The sequence below is a fragment of the Pseudophryne corroboree genome, chromosome 3 (assembly GCF_028390025.1).
Source record: "Pseudophryne corroboree isolate aPseCor3 chromosome 3, aPseCor3.hap2, whole genome shotgun sequence".
In the NCBI taxonomy this organism is placed as follows: Eukaryota; Metazoa; Chordata; class Amphibia; order Anura; family Myobatrachidae; genus Pseudophryne; species Pseudophryne corroboree.
In genome coordinates, this window is record NC_086446.1 from 273,505,346 (window position 1) to 273,520,696 (window position 15,351).

The following is a 15,351-nucleotide window of genomic DNA, read 5'->3' on the forward strand; positions in this document are numbered from 1 at the left end:
ATTATATATATATATATATATATATATTATTTCTGACTGTGGCTGGGACTGTTGGTCATACTTTCATATGTCATCCTGTATAAATATGCGGTATAGAGCCAGCCAGGGTCAGGTAACTACAAAGGTGCCAGGAGCAGAAGGGCGGCAAACAGCGTCGGCTGAAGGAGCATGGACGGCCGGGGGCAGCGATCGGACCTCCCTGCCTACGGCTGCAGGGGGAGGAGGGAGAGAATGATGCTGCTGCCTGTCCGTATTTAGGTCCCAGCAGCATCGCGCTGCCTCTCCAGCTTGTTGCCGCGGTCCGTCAGCAGAGGGGGCGCGGCAGACGCAGCTCACGCTGGCCGGGGGTGACTGATTGTGGACGGCTGCCGCTGCGGCTGGTCAGACCCGTACTGCGGCCGCCGCTAGCCAGCCCTGCACATGATTGTTAGGTAAAACGAATTCAGGAGGGATGTGCCGCCCTCCAGTGGCCGGCGCTCATAGGCAGCTGCCTAAAGCTGCCTAATGGTAGCGCCGGCCCTGCATACATATAGTCTTCAGACCTAGGACAGCCTGTCTCTTTGCTGTTGTTTCCGTGGACCAGCTAAGTACAAGCTAATATCCTAAAGTTATCAGTGTTTCCTTAAAACACTTTGCTTCCTACTAACTGTCCTTTTTTCTATTTGCATTAATCTTTACTTCTTTCTGCTTTATATAATCCCTACCTCTCTTCTACCTCTTTCTGTCCTATTTACTTGCTTTTCTACCTCTTATTTATTGTATGTGACTGTACATTGTCCCTGTCTGTTCGTCCCCTCCAATGGCCGCTGTACGCGGCGCGGGCCTGCCTACTCGCTACTCGACTTCTCCGTGAGCCGAACGAGCCGGGGCAGACCTCCTGCGCCTGGGGCGGCAGTGTCCATGAGCGTCCTCGGTCGGGCTCGACCGCCCGCTCTCGCGGCCCCCCGGGTGCCTGCTCAAGCTTCGTCTCCGCCGCTGTCAGCGGCGGTGACGGATGACGCGGCGCTGGGTGTCTCGGGGCGGCGGAGGCGGCCTGCTAGGCCGGGCGCTTCCTCGCCCCGGCGGCCGCTAATCTGGTGGTGGGCGGGCAGTGCTCCCTCCCTGCATCTGGGCACACGCTTTCTTTTTGCGCGGGGAGGGAGGGGGACTGTCCCCCCTCCCCCCCCACACACACACACAAGGTGCTTTTGTACATCGCTCCCTCCCTGCAGCTGGGCACAGGCCTTCTTTTTCTACGAGGAGGGAGGGGGACTGGGGGACTGCCCCCCCCCACCCCCGCACAGACGGTGCTTATGTATAATGTAATGTTCAACAGTGGTATAGGGAGGAGAAGGATGCCGTTTTGAGTCTGGGGCGGCATCATACAGATATATATATTCCACACATTGCTCCCCAGAGCTGTTGCGAGGTCACATGGTGGCCGGCTGCAGTGGGTACGGCCAGCCCGTCTGCACTACTGCGACTTGGCCGGGGACGCCGTCGGCCCTCACAAGGGGGCCCCCATACAGCCTAATCAGCCCAAGCACAGTTGGCCACTTTATACGCAGGTGCAGGGTCACGCTCTGCTGCCCGCGGTGGGACGGGGCTCCGTGCCCGCAATGCCGCGGCCGGGCCGATGTCGCCGTGGGCCCGCGCCGGGGGGGGGGGGGGTCGCATTGGGCCCGTTTAGGCCGGTCGCGCTGGGGCCGATACTGCGGCCTCGCCCCCTCCCCCGCAGTGGGTAGCACCGTGGCACCGGCCCACACTGGGGATTACCCGGAAGCCTGGTAGTGCCGGACGGCGTGCCCGTGCTACCCTGGCCAGCCACAGACACGAAGCACAGTTGCAGGCCGGTACCCCCCCCCCCCCCCAAGGGGACGACCTGAGCAGGCGGCCAGCATGTTCTCTAGGCCTAGCAGGGAAAAAGGCACAGGGTACAAGTGCGCTGCGTCTAACAGTTCCAGCAATCAGGGATCTAGTCCCAAGACCAATACTAGGGATAGTGGGATGGCGCGATGTAGGCGGTCAGGCACTACTCATTGCAGCAGGACAGCAATGCCGTTACACCCGACAGCTAGGGGTCCTTTTCCCCTACAGGTGGTTTGCTAACCTCCCGTGTGGCGCGGGACTCGCGTCCCATGTCTGAACTTAGCGCGCCCGCGTCCGCACCTTTGATGGACCCCACCGTCTTGTCCGCCTTTGTTCCGCAGTCGCGTCAGATGCGGTCCCCTTGTTATCCTCCGTACCCGGGGGTCAGGGGCCGGCAGCCACTTATCTGGATGATAGCATCGCGCAGATGCTTACGCCGCTACTGTCCTCTGATGGACCGGCTCGCCCGCCCCGCTCGCGGAGGAGGTGGGACCGCTGGGGGTTCACGGGAACAGTGTCTCCTTGGTCTCCCCATCCGTGGACGTCGGGACTGGAATGGAGTCAGCTGGTGCCTCCGTGAGTCATCCGGAGCGAGCAGGGACGTACGCAGTTGCTTCTCGTGCAGGTGAGTCTTCATCGGACCCTGTCCTGGCCCGGGGTAGTATGGTTACTCCCCCCCCCCCCCCCCCGTAGCGGGTTGGGATCACGTACTCAGTCCCGCTCCTCTAGCGAGGGTGGACGTACGCGTAGGGATCCCAGCAAGCGCGGTAGACACAGGCATAGGCGTTGGGGCATGGTCCTCCGACGGCTGTTTGCACAGGGTCAATGGCGAGAGCGCTGAAACTCGGCGGTGCAACGTGGTCTGATGCCCTGGGTCCGGGACGGGATCCGTAAGGGCCAATACGTCAATATCTTCGCCCTCACTAGTGTTGATCGTTAAGCTTTGCTTTCGGCTACGAAGAAGCAAACAGGGCAGCGGAGCCGCTTCGCGACCCTACCCTAATGGGGTTCGGTGCATGTTCATCTACGCGGCGTGTTATTTAGAGATGCGCACGGACGGGCACATGAACCCAGTGCTCTATAATTTCCTTATACACTTGGTGTACCAGGAGTACAAAGGGTCGGCTGGGCGACGTTACTTTTAGGTCTTCCGGCGCACGCTGCTCGGCCGGGAAATCTACATGTCGGTACAATGGATGTCGAATTGTGCTCGGAGCTAACACAGGGCTCCGTGGGCACCAAGGAGGGCAGTTTGGCGAGACGGTGGCCAAAGCGGCCTGGCTCTCGTTCTACTTCTTTTCGAGCGGGTCCATCACGCACAGGGCATGATACATGCTTCGCTTTCCATGATGCCCAATGTTGGGTGGTCGGTGTCGTGTTCATCGCTCATGCATCACATGTGGCGGAGCACAAGGGATCAAGGACTTCACCAGTCCTGGGACATGGGATTATCCCGGCTCGCAGACCCAGCAGAGTCGCGTTTCCGCGGCCCCAGGCGCGGGCCTTGGCCCCCACCCCAATTAGATTACTGGCGCTCATACCCTGGCTGCGAGGGTACCCGGGGTGGCTGTACGCCCAATTTTTGCTCTTGAGTTTCGCGTTCGGCTTCTCCTTACTGATATCTGGGCTAGTGGGTCCCGGGGCTGGTACAACCCTGCGTTCGGCTCGGGAGTTTCCGGTCGTGCTCCAGCAGAATGCTCAGGCTGAGGTTTCGTTGGGCAGGAGGCCCCCCCCCCCCCCTTACCGCATTTAGGTCTTGTCCCCTGTCGGGATAGTGCCCAAAAAGTCCGCGAGCAAATATAGGCTGCTACAGCATCTTTCCTGTCCCCTGTGGTCATCCGTAAATGATGCTACCCCTGTTTGTCAGTGGAGGGTCAGTTACCTGTCCTTTTATTCGGCCATAGCCTACATTAGGTCTTTTGGGAACGGGGGTCGTGAAGTGTAAATTGGACATCCAGTCAGCATTTCGTCCTCTCCCTCTGTACCCTTGGGCCTTTCGGTTTAGGGTTTTTTGGGCGATGGCTATTACATAGATCGGTGCCTCTCTATGGGTTGTTCTCTCTCTTGTTCTTTCCTCCATTGGCGCCTTGAGCATGCGACGGGCTAACGGCGAATTTCGCACGGCTTGGATGATGTCCTTTTGATCGGGCCACAGGACTCAGATCGCTTAGCTAGCTTGTTACGGAGGGCACTCGCCCTCTTCGCACACTTCGGGGTTCCGGTGGCGCCTGAGCGTCCTCATGGGCCCACTGCATCCGTAGACTATCTCGGCCCTCAGTTTGATTCGGTCACCGGCCTCTGTAGTCTCCCGGTAGATACGGTTACGTCTTCGTATGATATCCTTTATGTGCTTGCTGCGGGCAAGCTTACTTTCATGCAGGATCCATCCCTATGGGGCCTGTTTAATTTTGCTTGCAAAGTTATCCCCATGGGTAGAGTTTTTCTGTAGAAAATTGGAGCGGCCGACAGTTGGAATTTGACGCCCGCATCCTTTTCTCAGATTGTCCCTCGACATTCGGCGGGATTTACGTACCATGGACGAATTTGGTTAGTTTCAGCGGCATTTGTGTTGGGTGGGAGGCGGCAAGCTTTTCAAGGACACCTCTGGTGCTTGCGATTAGCGAGCGCTTCCTGACACACTTGCTATCGCTGTATATTTTTCCCATACCGGGCTCATCGGAGCTCTGGCTCCATGCCCTGCGTAACACACAGGGGGTCTTCTGGTGGCCGTGGCTTTTGCCATCATTAGGCAGGAGTCCACAGCCTTGCCGGTACTGCAGGTCTTCGCACAGATAGTCTTGCTATGCTGGGTGAACAACATTACGTTGCGAGCCGCGCATGTCCCGGCCGAGTGCAACAACATTGATGATACTTTTCTCGCGTCGACTGGCAGCGGTTTAGGCAGTTGGCTCCTGCAGCTCTAATCCAAAGGGACTTCTGCGGATTGGAGGACTTAGCCCACAGGTCTTTGGCTCCTGCAACTTTCGCGGCTTGTCTGGCCGCTTGGGAGCGGTGAAGTCGCCACCTGCTGGAGCGAGGCCATACTGGTAAGACCCCTCACGAGGCAGATGGCCCATAGTTGCATTGGATTGGGGATGACAGGGATGGTGGCAGCAGGCTGATCCCTGATCAACTGGGCAGCTGGCCCTCAGGGATGGTGGCAGAAGGCCAATCCCGTAACATCGGGGCAGCAGGCCCTACAACATTTAGGATATTATTTCACTTATAATTTTGAGATATTTTATTTTCATGTGCTGTATGCTTTTTGCTATGTGTGATCAATATTTCAACCGTCCCTCAGTTAGTGAGAGTTTTTCATCCAAGTTTGGATTTAATAGGCCTTCCTTTCCGTCAATAACAGCCATCGATATACGCCTCGACGGTTTGCGGTGTAAAATTCCGCGCTCACGAAACGGGGATACGAGGTCGGCGGCCTTTACGATGGCCTTCCACGGTGGGTTCAGGGTGGGTGAGTGGGTGTCCGTCTCTCGGACTTCTGCCTTGCCCATGCTGGGGCCCACGTCGTCGTACGCCCCGACGGTTTGTGGTGTGGGATTCAGCGCTCCAAGACCGACGTAGCGGGCAGGGGGCTGTGTGTTCGAGTGGGGTCGGGCTCGTGTGCGGGGCATTTTGTCCAGTTTTCGCGGCCCGGTCTTATTCGTCTGTGCGGCCTCCAGCGCCCTCCCGGGTGGCTCGTCCATTGTGGCGGTTCCCCATTGACTAGGAATCAATTCCTGTTGGTTTTGGGACGTTGTATTTTATACCTGGGTCTATCTCTGGCCGGCTATGGGGCTCACTCCGCATCAGCGCTGCTTCGGCAGCCGCTGTGGTGGGTTGGTCCGAAGTCGATGTCCGGGCACTGGGTAGGTGGAGGTCTGGTGCAGTCTGACGCTATATCAGGCCTTTTCCTCCCAGTGCGCCCTTTTGAGGATTAGCCGCTCGTCGCAGTTGCACTTTGCGATTGCGGGGGCCTTGAGGAATTTTTGTTTTATCGTTGGTTTTAATTACGGCTGTTGCCGGCTGACGAAGTTTTGTGTTTTTGCCTCAAGTCAAATTGGGCGACCCCTCCCCCCCCCCCCCCCTCCCTCCCTGTTAGGGTTGCATGTTAGGTTATCCATTTTCTTCATATATTTAATTTCTTAAACATATTTCATTTCTTAACCTCAGTACCAGGCAGGCGGCTAGATCCACGCTTTATGTGATTCAGGTCTATTTAGTTTTGTATTCTGTTTTCTTTAGTATTCTGCTTTGTTTAGTTGTGTTAGGTTTTCGGGTCAGGTGGCGGTGGCAGGTTGGTAACCTGGCAGTTGGCCGGTTTCTGAACGGTTATTTTAGTTTAACTTAAGGAGTTTATTGTTAGTAAGTTCGGGTGAGCTTTTAGGTAATTTTATAGTCCTATTATTAATTGATGGGCACCACCGTACCTGGTGGGCCCATATGATAGATCATGGACATGTGTGGATATCGGGGCCGGTGGCCCTATTTTTTATCCCGTAGGGGCGGAGCGTACCTCCGTCCCTACAACTGTTGGTGGGCAGGGGTAGTGGCAGAAGGTCGACCCCTGGCCTTGGATTTTTGGATTTCCGATGTCTGGGATGGAGGCAGGAGGCCGATCCCGGAACATCTGGGGCAGAAGGCCCCTTCACACATATGTTTTTATTGCTCGGGATGGAGGCAGGAGGCCAATCCCGAAGCATCTGGGGCAGAAGGCCCCCTCACACACACATGTTTATTGCTCTATTTCGTCATATAATTTTGTATCACCCTTATTAAGTTCTTTATTATGCTTAACCGTTCTTCTCCCCGCCACCTTAGTTAGAGAGGGAAGTCTGCATTTTTAGTTTTAGTATTAATAGGCCTCCCTCTCAGTCAATTACGGTTGTTGTGTCTTTATTTATTAAGATAAGTGTGCTTGAGAGGTGTGCGTATGCATCTGACGTGTGAAGTTTAAGACTGCGTAGGTCATGTAATATGGCCGAAAGCAACATAAACTCACCGGATGGGCATGCGGCACGCCTCTTAATGCATCACTCTGGCACGGAAGGGGTTACAGTTTTTGTGGGAGGAACGTAAGGAAAACTGCCTAGAATGTGATTGGCTGGATTCTGTATAGGGGCTGGTCTGACATACATATAGTCTTCAGACCTAGGACAGCCTGTCTCTTTGCTGTTGTTTCCGTGACCCACCCTCCCGCCCTGGGGAGTTGGTTTTTGTTGCTCCCCTGGGGGTTGCTTGTGTCGGCTTTTGGTGGCCGGTTTCTGAACGGTTATTTTAGTTTAACTTAAGGAGTTTATTGTTAGTAAGTTCGGGTGAGCTTTTAGGTAATTTTATAGTCTTATTATTAATTGATGGGCACCACCGTACCTGGTGGGCCCATATGATAGATCATGGACATGTGTGGATATCGGGGCCGGTGGCCCTATTTTTTATCCCGTAGGGGCGGAGCGTACCTCCGTCCCTACAACTGTTGGTGGGCAGGGGTAGTGGCAGAAGGTCGACCCCTGGCCTTGGATTTTTGGATTTCCGATGTCTGGGATGGAGGCAGGAGGCCGATCCCGGAACATCTGGGGCAGAAGGCCCCTTCACACATATGTTTTTATTGCTCGGGATGGAGGCAGGAGGCCAATCCCGAAGCATCTGGGGCAGAAGGCCCCCTCACACACACATGTTTATTGCTCTATTTCGTCATATAATTTTGTATCACCCTTATTAAGTTCTTTATTATGCTTAACCGTTCTTCTCCCCGCCACCTTAGTTAGAGAGGGAAGTCTGCATTTTTAGTTTTAGTATTAATAGGCCTCCCTCTCAGTCAATTACGGTTGTTGTGTCTTTATTTATTAAGATAAGTGTGCTTGAGAGGTGTGCGTATACCATCTGACGTGTGAAGTTTATTATTTTTAGTCCTAAAATTTGCACCGAGGTCGCTGGATGACTAAGCTAAGCGACCCAAGTGGCCGACACAAACACCTGGCCCATCTAGGAGTGGCACTGCAGTGTCAGACAGGATGGCAGATTTAAAAAATAGTCCCCAAACAGCACATGATGCAAAGAAAAAAAGAGGTGCAATGAGGCAGCTGTGTGACTAAGCTAAGCGATCAAAGTGGCCGACACAAACACCTGGCCCATCTAGGAGTGGCACTGCAGTGTCAGACAGGATGGCACTTCAAAAAATAGTCCCCAAACAGCACATGATGTAAAGTAAAAAAGAGGTGCACCAAGGTCGCTGGATGGCTAAGCTAAGCGACCCAAGTGGCCGACACAAACACCTGGCCCATCTAGGAGTGGCACTGCAGTGTCAGACAGGATGGCAGATTTAAAAAATAGTCCTCAAACAGCACATGATGCAAAGAAAAAAAAGAGGTGCAATGAGGTAGCTGTGTGACTAAGCTAAGCGACCCAAGTGGCCGACACAAACACCTGGCCCATCTAGGAGTGGCACTGCAGTGTCAGACAGGATGGCACTTCAAAAAATAGTCCCCAAACAGCACATGATGCAAAGAAAAAAAGAGGTGCACCAAGGTCGCTGGATGGCTAAGCTAAGCGACCCAAGTGGCCAACACAAACACCTGGCCCATCTAGGAGTGGCACTGCAGTGTCAGACAGGATGGCACTTCAAAAAATAGTCCCCAAACAGCACATGATGCAAAGAAAAATGAAAGAAAAAAGAGGTGCAAGATGGAATTGTCCTTGGGCCCTCCCACCCACCCTTATGTTGTATAAACAGGACATGCACACTTTAACCAACCCATCATTTCAGTGACAGGGTCTGCCACACGACTGTGACTGAAATGACGGGTTGGTTTGGACCCCCACCTAAAAAGAAGCAATTAATCTCTCCTTGCACAAACTGGCTCTACAGAGGCAAGATGTCCACCTCATCATCATCCTCCGATATATCACCGTGTACATCCCCCTCCTCACAGATTATCAATTCGTCCCCACTGGAATCCACCCTCCCACCCACCCTTATGTTGTATAAACAGGACATGCACACTTTAACGAACCCATCATTTCAGCGACAGGGTCTGCCACGCGACTGTGACTGAAATGACTGGTTGGTTTAGGCCCCCACCAAAAAAGAAGCAATCAATCTCTCCTTGCACAAACTGGCTCTACAGAGGCAAGATGTCCACCTCCTCCTTATCCTCCGATTCCTCACCCCTTTCACTGTGTACATCCCCCTCCTCACAGATGATTAATTCGTCCCCACTGGAATCCACCATCTCAGGTCCCTGTGTACTTTCTGGAGGCAATTGCTGCTGGTGAATGTCTCCACGGAGGAATTGATTATAATTCATTTTGATGAACATCATCTTCTCCACATTTTCTGGAAGTAACCTCGTACGCCGATTGCTGACAAGGTGAGCGGCTGCACTAAACACTCTTTCGGAGTACACACTGGAGGGGGGGCAACTTAGGTAGAATAAAGCCAGTTTGTGCAAGGGCCTCAAAATTGCCAATTTTTCCTGCCAGTATACGTACGGACTGTCTGACGTGCCTACTTGGATGCGGTCACTCATATAATCCTCCACCATTCTTTCAATGGTGAGAGAATCATATGCAGTGACAGTAGACGACATGTCAGTAATCGTTGGCAGGTCCTTCAGTCCGGACCAGATGTCAGCACTCGCTCCAGACTGCCCTGCATCACCGTCAGCGGGTGGGCTCGGAATTCTTAGCCTTTTCCTTGCAGCCCCAGTTACGGGAGAATGTGAAGGAGGAGCTGTTATCGGGTCACGTTCCGCTTGACTTGACAATTTTCTCACCAGCAGGTCTTTGAACCTCTGCAGACTTGTGCCTGCCGGAAAGAAAGATACAACGTAGGCTTTAAACCTAGGATCGAGCACGGTGGCCAAAATGTAGTGCTCTGATTTCAACAGATTGACCACCCGGGAATCCTGGTTAAGCGAATTAAGGGCTTCATCCACAAGTCCCACATGCCTAGCGGAATCGCTCTGTTTTAGCTCCTCCTTCAATCTCTCCAGCTTCTTCTGCAAAAGCCTGATGAGGGGAATGACCTGACTCAGGCTGGCAGTGTCTGAACTGACTTCACGTGTGGCAAGTTCAAAGGGTTGCAGATTGAAAATCTTTCTCCACTGCGCTTGAGACAGGTGCATTCCACCTCCTTTGCCTATATCGTAGGCAGATGTATAGGCTTGAATGGCCTTTTGCTGCTGCTCCATCCTCTGAAGCATATAGAGGGTTGAATTCCACCTCGTTACCACCTCTTGCTTCAGATGATGGCAGGGCAGGTTCAGGAGTGTTTGCTGGTGCTCCAGTCTTCAGCACGCGGTGGCTGAATGCCGAAAGTGGCCCGCAATTCTTCGGGCCACCGACAGCATCGCTTGCACGCCCCTGTCGTTTTTTAAATAATTCTGCATCACCAAATTCAATATATGTGCAAAACATGGGACTTGCTGGAATTTGCCCACATGTAATGCACGCACAATATTGGTGGCATTGTCCGATGTCACAAATCCCCAGGAGAGTCCAATTGGGGTAAGCCATTCTGCGATGATGTTCCTCAGTTTCCGTAAGAGGTTGTCAGCTGTGTGCCTCTTATGGAAAGCGGTGATACAAAGCGTAGCCTGCCTAGGAACGAGTTGGCGTTTGCGAGATGCTGCTACTGGTGCCGCCGCTGCTGTTCTTGCTGCGGGAGGCAATACATCTACCTAGTGGGCTGTCACAGTCATATAGTCCTTAGTCTGCCCTGCTCCACTTGTCCACATGTCCGTGGTTAAGTGGACATTGGGTACAACTGCATTTTTTAGGACACTGGTGACTCTTTTTCTGACGTCTGTGTACATTTTCGGTATCGCCTGCCTAGAGAAATGGAACCTAGATGGTATTTGGTACCAGGGACACAGTACCTCTCTACTATGACATTGGGCATCGGCCTTGGCAGACGACGTTGATGGCATTTCATCGTCTTGGCCATGACTAGTGGCAGCAGCTTCAGCACGAGGTGGAAGTGGATCTTGATCTTTCCCTATTTTACCCTCCACATTTTTGTTCTCCATTTTTTAATGTGTGGAATTATATGGCAGTAATATATCAATAGCAATGGCCTACTGTACCGTACTGCTATATATTATATACTGGTGGTCAGCAAAATTATGCACTGCCCTCCTACTATATATACTGCGCACAACTTAAATGCACCACAGGTATGGATGGATAGTATACTTGACGACACAGAGGTAGGTAGAGCAGTGGACTACTGTACCGTACTGCTATATATTATATACTGGTGGTCAGCAAAATTATGCACTGTCCTCCTACTATATATACTGCGCACAACTAAAATGCACCACAGGTATGGATGGATAGTATACTTGACGACACAGAGGTAGGTAGAGCAGTGGACTACTGTACCGTACTGATATAATACTGGTGGTCACTGGTCAGCAAAATTCTGCACTGTCCTCCTACTATATACTAGAAATGCAGCACAGATATGGAGCATTTTTCAGGCAGAGAACGTAGATATTTTCAGCACACTGAGCACAGATATTTGCAAGCACACTGAGCACAGATATTTGCAGCACACTGAGCACAGATATTTGCAGCACACTGAACACAACTGAGAGAACGCTGCACGTCCTCTCCCTATCATCTCCAATGCACGAGTGAAAATGGCGTCGACGCGCGGCTCCTTATATAGAATACGAATCTCACGAGAATACGACAGTGGGATGATGACGTTCGGGCGCGCACGGGTTAACCGAGCAAGGCGGGAGGATCCGAGTCTGCCTCGGAACCGTGTAAAATGGGTGAAGTTCGGGGGGGTTCGTATTCCGAGGAACCGAACTCGCTCATCACTAACTGATATATTTGGATTTTGAGAGGAAATCCCCAGTGATTTGCTCAGGTTTGATAATGCATCACCAGACATCCTCCCTGGTCTCCAGAACGATCTGCAGGTCACAAAACAACTTCAGTTCCAAAGACTGGGGAGCCGATGTGACATGCACTGTGCAGAGTAAGCAATGGACATGTTGGCACTGGTAATGGATGGGGAATAAATGAAAGTTACCACCACTGCATCCTCGTGCCTCGCCACTTATCGGAGTCCGCTCTTCCCCTTCACGGCTGTACGCAGCCTGCATCTGACCAAGCACTATTTTGGGCCAGCTGGAATCTGGATACCGGCCCTAAAGCATAAGAATTGTCTGCAGCCCGGGCAACTTAGTATGCGCTATTATAAAGTCACTGCACTCATCACTGTGCACTATGGAGGCCACACTCACCCTAATATACAAGTGGAGTCGACTCTTGACAATTCATCGCTGAATTCCGGTTACTAATTGTAAAGATTTACAACAAGACGTTTTCGTTTGGCAGTTCAAAAGAAACGCTTCTTCTCAATGATCAGAAATCACTATCTTATATGTGATCGGTTGGATATTTGTTCTGGTTCCGCAGGAGTGTTAGGCGCTGTACGGCTGTGATGATTACGCTGTGCAGCGGCATGTTTCGTCATGGCTGAGCGGTAAATGCGGTGTCTGTGGGGATACATGTATTATTCCCAACAGGCGTACAGTATTGCTGAAGAAACGGCGATTCCTTCTTCTGCAAGGTTAAATTAACAAGTATTGAAGTGGATCTGTCACCTACACAATGGAGGGATGACAGGATACTACATTATCTACTAGAAAACCTCGACACTGTGTGCACTTGAAGTACAAATAGTGAATTGCTGCACTGCAGCCAGCACACTTACATACCATATACCTTTTTAATCTTGCAGAAAGCATCTGAATTCTGGGCCTAATTCAGCATGGAAGATCGCTATTCAGAGATATCACAAATTTAGTTATTATTGAACAACATCACATGCGTAGCATTCACATTGTGCACGCGATGGGTAATAGCGACAGAAATTGTGTACATATCATAATCGCAGTGTAGCCGTTGTTTGACTGACAGGAAGCCGGCATTTCTGGGCGGAAAACTAACGTTTTCTGGGTGTGTCAGAAAATACACAAGCGTGCCCAGGCGTTTTTGAGGACGATCTCTGACATCAACTGCCACTGTAGTGGATCCACACAGCATTTCTGTCTAATTTTATTATCTGTCACCAGGGGCGGATCCAGAAAAAAATTACAGGGGGGCACCATAAGGGGCGTGGCTTCTTTGGAATGGGTGTGGCTTCATTGGAATGGGCGTGGTATTGCAGGAAAAGACTACCTTATACCCCAGTTTTGCAACCTGCACGCCCAGACGTTGGCCACCACAGGAAAGAAAAATAATCCTGATTCATGCCCCTTACATTATTTGTCATTTTTCCTCCTTATAGTAATGCCCAGTATACATTATGCCACATACTGCAATGGCCCTTAGACATTATGCCACACACAATAATGCACATGACACAGTATGCACACACAATAATGCACATGACACAATATGCACACACCGTAATGCCCCCGACACATTATGCCACACACTATAATGCCTGTGACACATTATGACAGGAATTGCAATGCCCGTTATACATTATGCTACACACTGCACTGCCCCTGATACATTATAGCACATACAATGTCTGTGACACATTATGACACACACTGCAATGTCCGTGATACATTATACCACACACTGCAATGCCCAATACATTATAGCACATACAATGCCTGTGACACATTATGCCACACACTGCAATGACCTTGAGACATTATACCACAATGCCCGTGATATAGCATACCATACACCGTAATGCCTGTGACACATACCGCAATGCCCGTTATACCCTATGCCACACACCGCAATGCCCGTTATATATTATGCCACACTGCAATGACCCTGAGACATTATACCACATACCACAATGCCCGTGATATAGTATACCACACACCGTAATGCCTGACACATTATGACACACACCGCAATGTCCGTGATACATTATGCCACACACTGCAATGACCCTGAGACATTATACCACATATCACAATGCCAGCGATATAGTATACCATACACCGTAATGCCTGTGACACATTATGACACACACCGCAATGTCCGTGATACATTATGCCACACACCGTAATGCCCATTACACATTAAGTCCTACAGTAAGGCTTCTAATTACTTTTCAAATACCTGCTCGTTGTCAGGGGTTTCATGCACTGGGTGTCATGCTCGTTGCCAGGGGTTTCATGCTCTTGGTTCCATGCACGGTGCCAGGGGTTTTCATGCTCAGGGTGTCATGCTCGTTGCCAGGGGTTTCATGCACTGGGTGTCATGCTCGTTGCCAGGGGTTTCATGCACTGGGTGTCATGCTCGTTGCCAGGGGTTTCATGCACTGGGTGTCATGCTCATTGCTAGGAGGTAGTCCTTGTTGCTAGGGCTGTGCTCCCAGTGCCACATATGTCCCTAGTGCCAGATATTCCCCCACGGTGCCAGGTACTCACATGCCCCCAGTGCCAAATATAGCCCCCCCCCATGTGCCAGGTACACATATACCCCCCCCAGTGCCACATATGCCCCCAGTGCCAGATATTCCCCGACAGTGCCACATATGCCCCCAGTGCCAGATATCCCCCCCCAGTGCTATATATGCCCCCAGTGCCACATATGCCCCAGTGCCAGATATTCCCCCCCAGTGCCACATATGCCCCCAGTGCCAGATATTCCCCCCCCCAGTGCCACATATGCCCCCAGTGCCAGATATTCCCCCCCCCAGTGTCACATATGCCCCCAGTGCCAGATATCCCCCCCCCCCCAGTGCCATATATGTCCTCAGTGCCAGATATTCTCCCCCCCCCTCCCTGCCAAATATGCCCCCAGTGCCAGATATTCCCCCCCAGTGCCAGATATGCCCCCTCAGTGCATCCCCCCCCCGCTTCCTCCGCCGCCGCCGCTCCCCCCGCTCCCCCCGCTCCCCTGCTGTTAGGAGGGACACAGAGGGCACAGTGCACGCCTCTCTGTGTCCCTCCTGTGTCTCCGGCGGCCGCGGGTCACTCTAATAAAGGAAGTGCTCACGAACGGCACTTCCTTTATGAGACCCGCGGCCGCCGGAGACCCAGGAGGGACACAGGGAGGCGTGCACTGTGCCCTCCGTGTCCCTCCTAACAGCAGGGGAGGAAACGAGACCGCAGACAGACATGCGGACGCTCGTCCGCATGTCAGTCTGCACTAAATCAGTGGCGCCCCCGCAGCAATACAAAAATCAACTAAAAATGACAGGGGGGGGCACGTGCCTTGGTGCCCCCCCCCTAAATCCGCCACTGTCTGTCACCCATGAACTTACCATTCATGCTTCTGGGGAACCGTGCTGTCCATAGAACAAAGGGGGTCATTCAGACCTGATCGCTCGCTAGCTATTTTTTGCAGCGCTGCGATCAGATAGTCGCCGCCTATAGGGGAGTGTAATGCTGCTTTCAGATCGCAAATGCCAGATCCCACCCGGTAAGAGAAACGTGTCCTTACCGGGTGGGATCCGGCATTTGCGCTCCTTTGCTGGCTTTCCGACCAGGCAATACACCGGGTCGGTTGCCATAGCAG